An 11,260-nucleotide genomic window follows, 5' to 3' on the forward strand; every position below is an offset into this window, starting at 1 on the left:
AGGTATAGTTATGTAGGTGTGTAGATAGAACTGAGGACAGAACCCTAGTTTTGCTCCATATGTGCATTTCATCGTTTAGATGTAATTCTGACCTGGAGTTACAAACTTTACCCTTAACTTTTTCAATATTGCTTCCCCAAAGGAGCATTTGCTGAAGTGCAGTAGCTAAGAAAAATCCTGAGTGACTGGGATTTGTTTGGAGAGAATTGGAACCATCGTTTGAGCCCCAGCTGTGTCCAAAAAAATCAGTTAAAGAACCAGATGATTCTGTAAAATGCTGGGGGTTTTGGGGTGGGGGCTGTATCTTGGGAACCCTGTGCTTAAATGACCCGAATGTGGACCACTAACACTACCCTACATCCTCATGAGACAGCAAATTTTCAAGACGATCCAAGTAAGCATGCATATTTTAGAAAACTTACTTTCTGAATCAACTGCTGTGATGTTCAACCTTAACTATAACAGAGCAACTTCTCTGCTATAATTTATCCTCACACAACCACTGGAGGTAGAGATGTACTGTTATCCCTATTTTTATAGTGGCGGAAACTGAAGTACATAATGCCCAGGGTCTCACAGAAAGTCTATGATGCTGCTGGGAATTGTACTAAAAGTCTGCCAAGTCTTAGGCTAGTGCTCTAACCACTGGGCCATGCTTCCTCTCCTAAACAGCCTAAACATTCTTGTGTTTGTGTAAGACATCTTGTGAAAACACCCTAAATTTAGATATGATTAATCTAGTGTATTCTACTCTGGTCCTTAATCCATGTCCTCTAATGTAAAACCTGAGCATCTTCCAACAATGCATTAAGCAATGTGATTAGTATTTGTCAAGTGTGGGTCTTTCCTTCTCTTTTTCTGTCCCCAAGGGGAAAACTGCTTGTGGTTTTTTAATTTAATTGTTTTGCTTGTTTTAAAAAACAAAAATCTGAGCCCTGCAGGCCCTCAGACTCTCCAACATTTTAGAAGTCTAATTGCATCACTTTTAAAAAATTATTTGACAGACTGTCTGGAATGTTTTGTAGACAAACTGAAGAACTAGACATTATGGCCAGGCTGACAATCTGTGCGTGTGGCTGAAATGCAGGGGATCAGAGTTCATCTCCTTAGCATGGTCCCTTGCTACCTGGACAGTAGTTTGGAGGTAGTACATTTATCAGCATTGTGTAATTCCTGAGCAAGTTTCCCTGACCAATACTCCATACAGCACTGATATGCTCCTGAGGAAATGGGGTCAATCCCTCCATGGCTGGAAGTTGAGTTGCAACCCGAGGGTCATGGGAGGGAGAGGAAATGAGAGATTCCCTCTAATCTGTCTTCCCTCCTGTTATCCTCCCATCACCAAAAAAAAAAAAAAAAAAAAAACAACAAAAAAAAAACCACTGTCTAGAGAAAGAGACTGGATGGCCTGAGTGATTGGTAATGAGAGATGGTGGTTTTTTTCATCTCTAGGAGACTGATTCAAATTCATCCTAGTCACGGTCATTAGTGTCTGGTGGTTGCTCAGTGGCCTAAGTAGAATGAGTTGCTGGTCTCCTCTCAGTCTAGTTCCTAGAAAACATGTCACAATTGGCACTAATTAGAATATTTATTGACATTCTGAGTAAAGACGCCATGAAGAATGAACTACATTCTCACTCCAAGAAATGATTTAATCAGGAGCCAGTCTAGGAAAGTCTGGACTGCTGTACCCAGTGTTGTACCAGTCCGGTGAGTAAATAAAAACGTTGATCCTTATTTTGGTGAGCACTGTTTGCTTTAATGATAGTGTCCACTAGATGGCACCACGAGTATCAGATACAGTTTTGGGAACAGAGGAAAATTCTGATACGGTTTTCTTAATACGCTGCAAACACGAACTAGTAAAATTCTTTTAAAATAATTTTGTTTCTAATATTAAAGAAAATTAAACTTTTTTTAGTTTAAATAGACCACTAATTTTCAATCAACATTTTAAAATTTTATAAAGGTCACTTATCTAAAAGAATAAAAAAAGTTTTACAATATTTGTTTGTTTGTTTTAGCCATGTTACTATTTTTATAATTATAACTATAGCACAACACACTTAAATCACACTTGTTATTGGTATTTCATGCTCAAATTTTAAAATATCTTAAAATTATTATTTATTAGGAATACCTTCCAAATTCTTAAGATTTTCCCACACTGCCATTTTTAAAAAAATATATCATTCCGTCACTGAAGAATGTAAAAGGAGCATGTCCCAAAATTTAGTATTCTGTTTTTTAAAGAAAAGTTTTTGCCAGACTCTAATATCAATCATTTCAAATGTTCCCATGAAATAATAATAAAAAAATCACTGAAAAGAGGGTTGTTTTGTTTGCTTGTCTTGTTTGGATTTTAAAAGTCCCATGTGGTGGTTGCAGCCCAGATATATTGGCAGGAAAACCAGAAAGTGAAACTGACCAGAAATGTAAGTAAAAATGTCTGGGCTGTTTTCATTGTCCAAATGTAGATATATGCAATAACTTAAATCAGCAGCATAGATGATGAAAAGTAAATTGGATTTTTAAAATTCTTAAGGTGTCATTAGTTATGCAGGAAAGGACATTTGTTGTTTAAAAATGAATTCTAACGAGACTACTAATTCTATAGTAAAAACACATTTTTCAGGAACCCACAGAAAACAAAACTTTGGTGCTTCCAGGACTGTTATTGAAATAGCAGGAATCTAGCAAACACTGTTGCTACAGCTGCACACATTCCTTACTCTATTATTAATGCTAATTGGGTAAAGTAATTTCATTTTTAATTTCCCATGAATGTATTATACATAAGGGAATATAAAGGTAAAGATAAAAACTATTTTAAATGTACAAAAATGTGTCCCTTTAATAAAATCTCTAAGAACAATATTTTACTTCTGAAAATAGTAATAATCCACAAAACAATTACCTGATTGTACAGTTCTATTAATTTATGAACTAGTGTTCAAAACAGAGGTGCTGTTTTCTTATTTTAATAAAAGAAAACAAATTTTGTTTAACATGGGAAATATACTTACACAGAAAGATAAAATAATAACAGGCACACACCATTCATTTACATGCGTATGTACAGTTACAAAGTAATTGGACATGTAGGCACTGTGGGACATGTATCCACTTCAGTGTCTGATCCTGTACCATTTAAATCAACAGGAATTTTGCCACTGATTTTTATAAGTGCAAGGATTAAAACCTAAATGCAACCCCAGATTTGTTTAATGATAACATGAAAAGATATAAATAAAATACATGTAAAATCTTTTTTGAGACCCAAAACTTTTGCAGATTTTAGTACATAGGATGATTTAAAAGTTGCAAATATATTTGAAACAAAGTATTTGCAGATGACTTTCTCTTTTCCCTACACTTCCTTTGAAGACTTGAGTTTTGGGTTTTCCCTGTTTCTGTTGAAGACCTCACAAGTGCAAGAAGCAAACCAAGGAATACAGCTTCTGGCCAGCCCTTCTAACCCCAGTGATTGTTGCATGACAAACAAAGAACACTCAGCTGCTCTTATGGTGGGCTACCTCAACTTTAGATGCAATATGAATTTGCTATGGGGAAGAAATTAAATAATTTCCAAAATTATCTTTCTCAGTAACTTCTCAGCTAAATTGTGCTTGGATTCAGAGGCTCCTAATGAATCTGGATATGTTAATAGTGATTGGATCATATCCAAATATGACTTGATGGGAAACCCATTAGTTTTCTTCCCTGAGGTTATATTATGATCCCATCTGGTCATTGCTAATAAATCTGGATGCATTCTGAAAAAGGGTTTGTATTGGTTTCCAGTGTAAATCAAGGAGACTGCAATTTCTTTAGGATTCATTCATACACTTCAATGAAGTTGAATCTTACTTAAAACTTGAGGAAAATAGAACATGGTCATGTGATGTAAACTTTGAATTAATTTATTGGTTCTATTACAATTGTTTTTCTGTTTTAATACCAAAAAGGTACCACTCTGCATAAATCATGATTGTGATTTAAAAATCTAATATCAAGAAAGCAAATGCAAACGAAACCATTAAAACCAATTTTGTATTTGACTCCAGCCACCTGTCATATGGTAACAACCTTGATTACTAAATCAGTGCTAGAGCAGGAATTTATATAGAGAGTTTCAATTAAGAGGAATTTTTGTCAACAGTTTTCAAAAGCTTGAAAATTCTGGGGAAAATACTATGAAACATTTTAAAATAGGTAGGCTGCAATTTATATCATGTGGGTGTAAATACTGTGCAGTATTAACTATACACATGAAGAATTAAATTTCTTCTGTACATAGATATTTTTCTATTGTATTAATTATTTTCATGACAAAATGTTTATTATTTAGTAGAAAGTGACTGTACTTTTGATCAATTGAATCATTTTAAAATTCAGTTTGAGTTCTGAGTTCCCCCTGTGATGAGCAGCAGTAACTTCACTAAGGGAAACTAAATCAGTACAAAATAATTCTGTTATATACAGTATCATTTATACAAACCAAGTCCTAGCATAAAATAATACATAAGTAGAGGAAGAGAGAAATTAACAGGAATAGGAAAGGAAGAAAATATGCTTTCTGATTTTTAATGTATGATAACATATTTCATTCTTAGATTATAATTTTAATTTGTGTAAAACTACAATGTCTCTCTGTGTATATTATATTAAGATTTATTATTTATATTAAAATAACTAATCTAAATATTTGCATATTTTGCCATTACACAAATTATTTTTTAAAATGTTTTAAAACGAAACGAAAAAGGAACTTGGAAAATTTTTTTTAATTTTCTACAAGAGATAGTTGACTAACTGATTTGAATTGTTTGTTTCTGTAGATCCAGGATTGTACAGTGACTCTCAGCTCTGATACTGATGAGTGGCTCTGTGCATTCATATAGTTTGTGATCATGAAAGATACTGGATGGAGAGCGCTAAAGACTGGAGCCCTCTGTTTACCCACAAAGCCAACAATGCAAGCTTTCCTCACATTGCTCCACGGTGTACTTGGAGAGGTCAGCTGTAGAGATGATAGTGCAATTCATTTTGACACTCCCTTCATTTCCTTGGGCTCTCCTGGGATTGCCAACACTGCTGCCAGTACAACCAACTAAATTACATGGGACACCAAAGAGCTGTCAGATGATAATGACGTTTCACTCATTTCAACTGTGGCTGGATTCGGACCAATGATCTCACAATAATGGGAGGTTACTATAGATGACCATTTTGGCTCTGTAAACCGTAAGTGAGAGGAATATTTTGGTCCCCGATTCAGCAAAGTACTTAAGTGCTTCCTTGACTTTAAGTTCTTTGACTTCAATGGGACTAATCATGTGCTTAAAATTAAGCAAGTACTTAAGTGCTTGGCTAGATCAGGGCAGAAAGCTCAGCATCTCACAGGATCACCCTTTAATTACCCTAGACATTAAGGGCTCTTGTTGGTAACTTTTTCATGTGCCAGTGTGTAGTCCTTACTCATATAAGAAGTCATGTTGGCTTTGGTGGGATTGCTTACCAGATTAAAGGCAGGAGGATTGGGCTCTAAAGCTGCTGTTGTTTCTAATACAGTGCAGGCTGAAGCAGATACGCATGTGTTTGCATTACTGATAAATAAAAAGCTAAAGCTTTCCCCTTTAAAAACAAAAGTTGTCTCTGATACTTTTAGTAGTGTCTGTTATCCTGGTATCACCACTAGTGCTCCCCTTACTAGCATGGCATCAGAAATGCCTCTTCCCATGGTCATAGAGCTGCTCCTGCTCTGCCACATGTTAGCTCCTTTGTAGGGGGAGGATCAGCAGCAGCCCAACTAGAGACTAGTGGTGCAGTGATTTATACACAGAGGTGACTAAAATCTCAGTATTCCCACAATACCAGTGATGAGGACTGATGTCATGGTACTTGCAGAACTAATGTGATGAATAATTGCTGACCAATTAAGAGTATACATTTTCACCCTGTTTTCAAAGTAGATACTGTGGCAGTAACAAAATGTAGTTAAGTACTGTGGTCCTTTCCATTAATAGATGATGAATGTTGTTTTTCTATACGTTTATTTGCTTTTTCTGCGGTCTTCTAAAATGTGAAAGCTATTGCTATGAGTCACTAGGTGGAAGCATATACCTTAATAACTAGTTGCACAACTCATTAGTGAAGTAAGTTTTTCTGTTCCTAAATAATTTTCAGTTACGCTTCATGAAGTTAAATATCTTGCCACTAAACGTTATTAAAATGCAACCCAATTATCCTTCTGATTCAGAAAAAGCACCTTCCCAAGGTCCCGATCCTGAAAACACTTATGCAAGAGCTTAATTTTACAATCTTTAACAGTGCCATAAGTGTTTGCAGGACTGGTGCCTTATTCAGCAAAGCACATAAGTATATTCTTAAATTCCATTAAAGCTATGAGTATATACTTATGTACTTTGTTGGACTGGGGCTTTTAATAAGTCATTTTTGTCTTTTAAGCACCCTTAACAAATATCAATATTGTGCTAATTGTTGTTGTATTAAGGCTTGCCTTTAAGAAATACAGGGTTGAGAAGCCATGAAATACTCTGTGTCTGTGTATATGTGTATTAAATATATGAAAATTTAAAAAAAAAACACAGTGATACGAATATCTTAATATTAATACTCCCAGTTGAGGAAAGCACCTAAGCATACACTTAAGTTTGTCCTCATTCAAGAAAATCAAACTGTACTTCAATGGGACATAAGCAACTTAAAGTTAATCACCTTAAGTGCTTTCCTGAACTGGGGACAATGTGAGGATCTATTTGAAAAGCAGTTGTATATAAATAGCACCTTCTTACTCAACTATTTATTCAGAGTCATTTCAATTTACTTTATTGATTAAAATAAGTTTTTATTACACTTGACTCCTTTTAGCTGTGTTGGCTTTGCACACAGTGTGAGCTGGCTACAATTCTGGCTTTTGCTTCATCAACATCATTGTTAACCAAATCCCAATTGCAGAATCTCTATTGTTGGTAATATGTGAAGCAGAAAGAACCCAGCTTGCTTTTCGGATTGCAGATTGGATTTCCTGAGCGCAGGATATTTAAGAAACAAATTAAAAAATCCTGCTTTTTACTTGGTAACTGAACAATTTAGTTTGAAAATCATTGATAAACATGAAAAATAGAACCCCACAATGAAATGTTTTCAGTCATATTTCAGAGAAAGACCACATTTTGATATGAAGTTAAACTATGTGGGAAGTTTTCAGAGGAGGGCATGTACAGGGAGAGAAAATTATTAAAGCATGATGGAGCCATCAACATTCAGGAGTTAGGGAAAATTCTGGTATTCACATTCCTCATCTGTCTTCTCAGTTGATGAAATGATTCCCTTCCTTTTGTTATTGTTGGTCTAACTTTTGTCTCAATTCCCATGTACTTTCAATTTGCCAAATTTGACTTTGCATTTCTTTTTATTGTAAACAGCTGTAGTGAATTTTGGGGTTCTGAATGATTAATTGTAAAATGGACGAAGAAAATAATTGCTTTACATCTTTCTTCTATGTATTTTTCTTGAGTGAAAATATCCACTGTGTCTCATAGAGCACTGATGTGAAGTGCTATTTCAAAGTCACTCAGTAATTGTATTTTAATTTGATACAGATATACATCATTTTCCTCCCACCGTTATTTCATGTTTCATTTTCACTTAGAGCAGTAAGAAGTGCTCTCCACTCTATAACTACAAAACAATACTTTATAAAATGTAACCTTCAGAAAAGTTTCTTATAGTACCTGTCCTATCTGCCTACTCCTGGCAAAAAAAAACAAAACAAAAAACATTTAACCATGACAAGAGAGAAAGTTACTTTGAGAGGTTAAAACTTTTTTTTTTTTTTTTTTTTTTTTTTAATACTCACACCTAATTGTTCTATTTATATAAAATTCTCTGTGCTCAGGGTTGTCTCCTTGTTCCTTCTATGTGCTAAGAATAACAGCCCCAGCCTATAACTTACGCATGTAAATGTGTAGTCCTTACTCATACAAGAAGTGGAGATTACTCAAATGAGCAAGGTCAGCAGGACTGGGTTCAAAAATTGCTACTGCTGCTAGCAGTGTGTGTTACATATCCCCTTCTGTGCCTTATCAACAGAGGATATGAAGGAGTCTGTTATGGACCAAGCTACAGAACTTTGGTTCAAATTGTTGCATGTCGTTATGAGTTCGGTTGTGTTTGGATCCTTTGTTTCTCAGTTGACTGTTCATTATACAGACTGAAGAAAATTAAAAGGCAAATTTTTTCTAACATTTAAAAATTACAATCGAAATATGAACTGGAAAAAAACAAGTCAGTATATGTGGGGAGAAATAATCTGAAACACATTCAACGGAATGCAGAAATATAGAAGCAGGATCATCAAGAGAGTCTTAGTGGAGACAGCAGACAGCAAATTAGACATGAATCTGCTGTGAGTTATGACAGCAAAACAGGCCACTGCAATTTTGGACTGCATCCAGGAAGCATCACATCATGGGACAAAGAGGGTAATAGTCGTTCTCTAGTATGATCACACATGGGAATGTTGATTTCTATTCTGGGTGATTCATTACCAGAAAGATTAGCAGATTAGAGAGGGTTCAAGAACAGCAACAAAATGGTAACGGGGTTGCAGGAACAGATCTATAAAAAAGTTAGTGTGATATGTAGAGTACGGTTATAGGGTCATGATAACAGTGCACATAGATCTGCAGGGTATATGCACCAAGAAGGGAGAGAATACTGTAAATGATATGGGTGTGATAGAATAGCCTAAAAAATTAGGTATTTGGTCATACAACTGAAAGAATGAAATTAAGAAGGAAAATGTAGGCTGAAAATCAAGAAAAAACTTCCTGCTAGAAAGCTCTATTAACTTGTGGAATGATCTCCAGTGGCAGAAGCCTTGTTGCTTGGAACAAGTAAAACTAGTCTAAACAAGACCCTAATAAATGTTTGATAGAGAACAATTCTGTGCTGGCAGGAAAAACTAGATGACCTAATAGGTCCTTTCCTTCTGTAGATTCTATGAATAACAACAAAGGATACAAAAAGAGGTGAGAAACTTACACACACATTTTACAGAAGGAAAATCATTTTCCTATACAGGAAAAGCAACCTGAAATAACCCTTACTACACAAAGACACTTACTGCACCTTATCTAAGCTGATTTTTATAAAAAAAGTGTTTGCAATAGACTCACAGGGTGAAATCCTGGCCACAGTGAAGTCAGTGGAAGTTTTACCATTGACTTTAATGGAGCCAGTATTTCACCAGGACAGTCTTGGTGTTCTTCAGAGGTAAAATCTTTTTCACATTGAGGTTATTTGAAATTTTGCCACTGATTTCAATGGGGCTAGGATTTCATCCCAGATGTCTGCTCTTATAAATTGGGGGGCCTTCAATTTGCTTCTTTCTTCTCACAAGGACTGGCGCTATCATCAGAAGACTCCATTTACTGAGGCTATTCAGACTTCCCTAACACATCTTCTGCCACCCAACAAGCCAGCATGCCATGCATCTGGAAGGGTCTATGTCCTGCTCTTAACTGAGTTTGATGTCAGTTACTCGAAGAAAAAGATGATATACAATTCAAAAATATTTTAAAAATTGTCAGATAAAATATAAGACAAGTGTATTGCAGTTTGGGTAGTTATATGAGCAACAGGGAAAAAAGTGAACTTACATTCACAGCTTCAGAAGTTGCCCGACCTCAGGACTTCTTTGGTCTTTATTGACTTTGCTTCTGATAGCATCATTGTGGTTTAGAAATGTAAGGCCTGTGGTGAGAAAGAGAGGTGAGTGTGTGTGAAGGACACTCCTCCTTGATGTTCAAGGGAAATAGGACAGTGCTAAACCAACACAGTCCCTGTTTCATGTACCACATTCTGGGTAATAACATGAGAGGGCTCCATATTTCTAAAACTAAACTGACTCTTTATTAAGACAACTATTTACCAAAATGCTACAGTTTCAACCCCTCTGCTTGCAGACTGGCTTCTTGTTGCCTCCTCCAAACTCTTCCCTCCTGCAATCTGTGCTTCTCCCTCTAAGTTTCATGCAGGTTACACACATCTTTCCCTTTAATGCTTTGTTGTTGTTGCGTCTTTTGTGCCAGCCCACCATAAGGTCATAGCCACTGCTGCCATCCTATTGTGTCCTGTTAGGCCTCATAGTCCTTCAAGTGTGCTGATCTTCAAAGCAGACTCCCACGTCTTGTTTTGATTTTTCACTGTTGGTGAGGGACTTGCTTCAACCCTGTTGCTGTCTTCACTCTTGTCAAGGTTCCTTCCCCACTCTGAACTCTAGGGTACAGATGTGGGGACCTGCATGAAAAACCCCCTAAGCTTATTTTTACCAGCTTAGGTTAAAACTTCCCCAAGGTACAAACTATTTTACCTTTTGCCCTTGGAATTTATTGCTGCCACCACCAAGAGTCTAACAAATATATAACAGGGAAAGAGCCCACTTGGAAATGTCTTTCCCCCCAAAATCCTTCCAAACCCTACATCCCCTTTCCTGGGGAAGGCTTGATAAAAATCCTCACCAATTTGCATAGGTGAACACAGACCCAAACCCTTGGGTCTTAAGAACAATGAAAAAGCAATCAGGTTCTTAAAAGAAGAATTTTAATTGAAGAAAAAGTAAAAGAATCACCTCTGTAAAATCAGGATGGTAAATTCCTTACAGGGTAATCAGATTCAAAACATAGAGAATCCCTCTAGGCAAAACCTTAAGTTACAAAAAGACACAAAAACAGGAATCTACATTCCATTCAGCACAGCTTATTTTCTCAGCCATTTAAAGGAATCAGAATCTAACGCATATCTAGCTAGATTACTTACTAAGTTCTAAGACTCCATTCCTGTTCTGTTCCCGGCAAAAGCATCGCACAGACAGAGAGAGAGGCTTTGTTTCTCCCTCCCCCCAGCTTTTGAAAGTATCTTGTCTCCTCATTGGTCATTTTGGTCAGGTGCCAGCGAGGTTATCTTAGTTTGTTAACCCTTTACAGGTGAAAGGGTTTTTCCTCTGGCCAGGAGGGATTTTAAAGGTGTTTACCCTTCCCTTTATATTTATGACAACTCTGCTGGGTGATGTTCTGTTGGTCCTCTGTTGCTCATATGCCTCATTTCTTCTGACTCTCCTACATCAGGACAGCTGATGGCTGAAGATCTTTCTATGTTCTCCTGGTCCTGGCACTAGCACCGCCGGTGTGGGTGTGCCAGCTATCTGCCACTACTATGCAATTGTCTTTGG

General features: G+C 36.4%; 1 long non-coding RNA gene across 1 annotated transcript; it reads right to left on the reverse strand.

The window, feature by feature from the left end:
• Positions 1 to 808: 808 nt before the first annotated feature.
• LOC122462306 lies at positions 809 to 10,907 on the reverse strand. The gene is made up of 3 exons (XR_006284780.1): positions 10,849 to 10,907; positions 9,690 to 9,783; positions 809 to 1,551 (listed from the first exon to the last, which is right to left on the reverse strand). It is a non-coding gene; the product is annotated as an uncharacterized LOC122462306 (long non-coding RNA).
• Positions 10,908 to 11,260: the final 353 nt, after the last annotated feature.

Source organism: Chelonia mydas, chromosome 1 (assembly GCF_015237465.2).
Source record: "Chelonia mydas isolate rCheMyd1 chromosome 1, rCheMyd1.pri.v2, whole genome shotgun sequence".
NCBI lineage: Eukaryota > Metazoa > Chordata > Testudines > Cheloniidae > Chelonia > Chelonia mydas.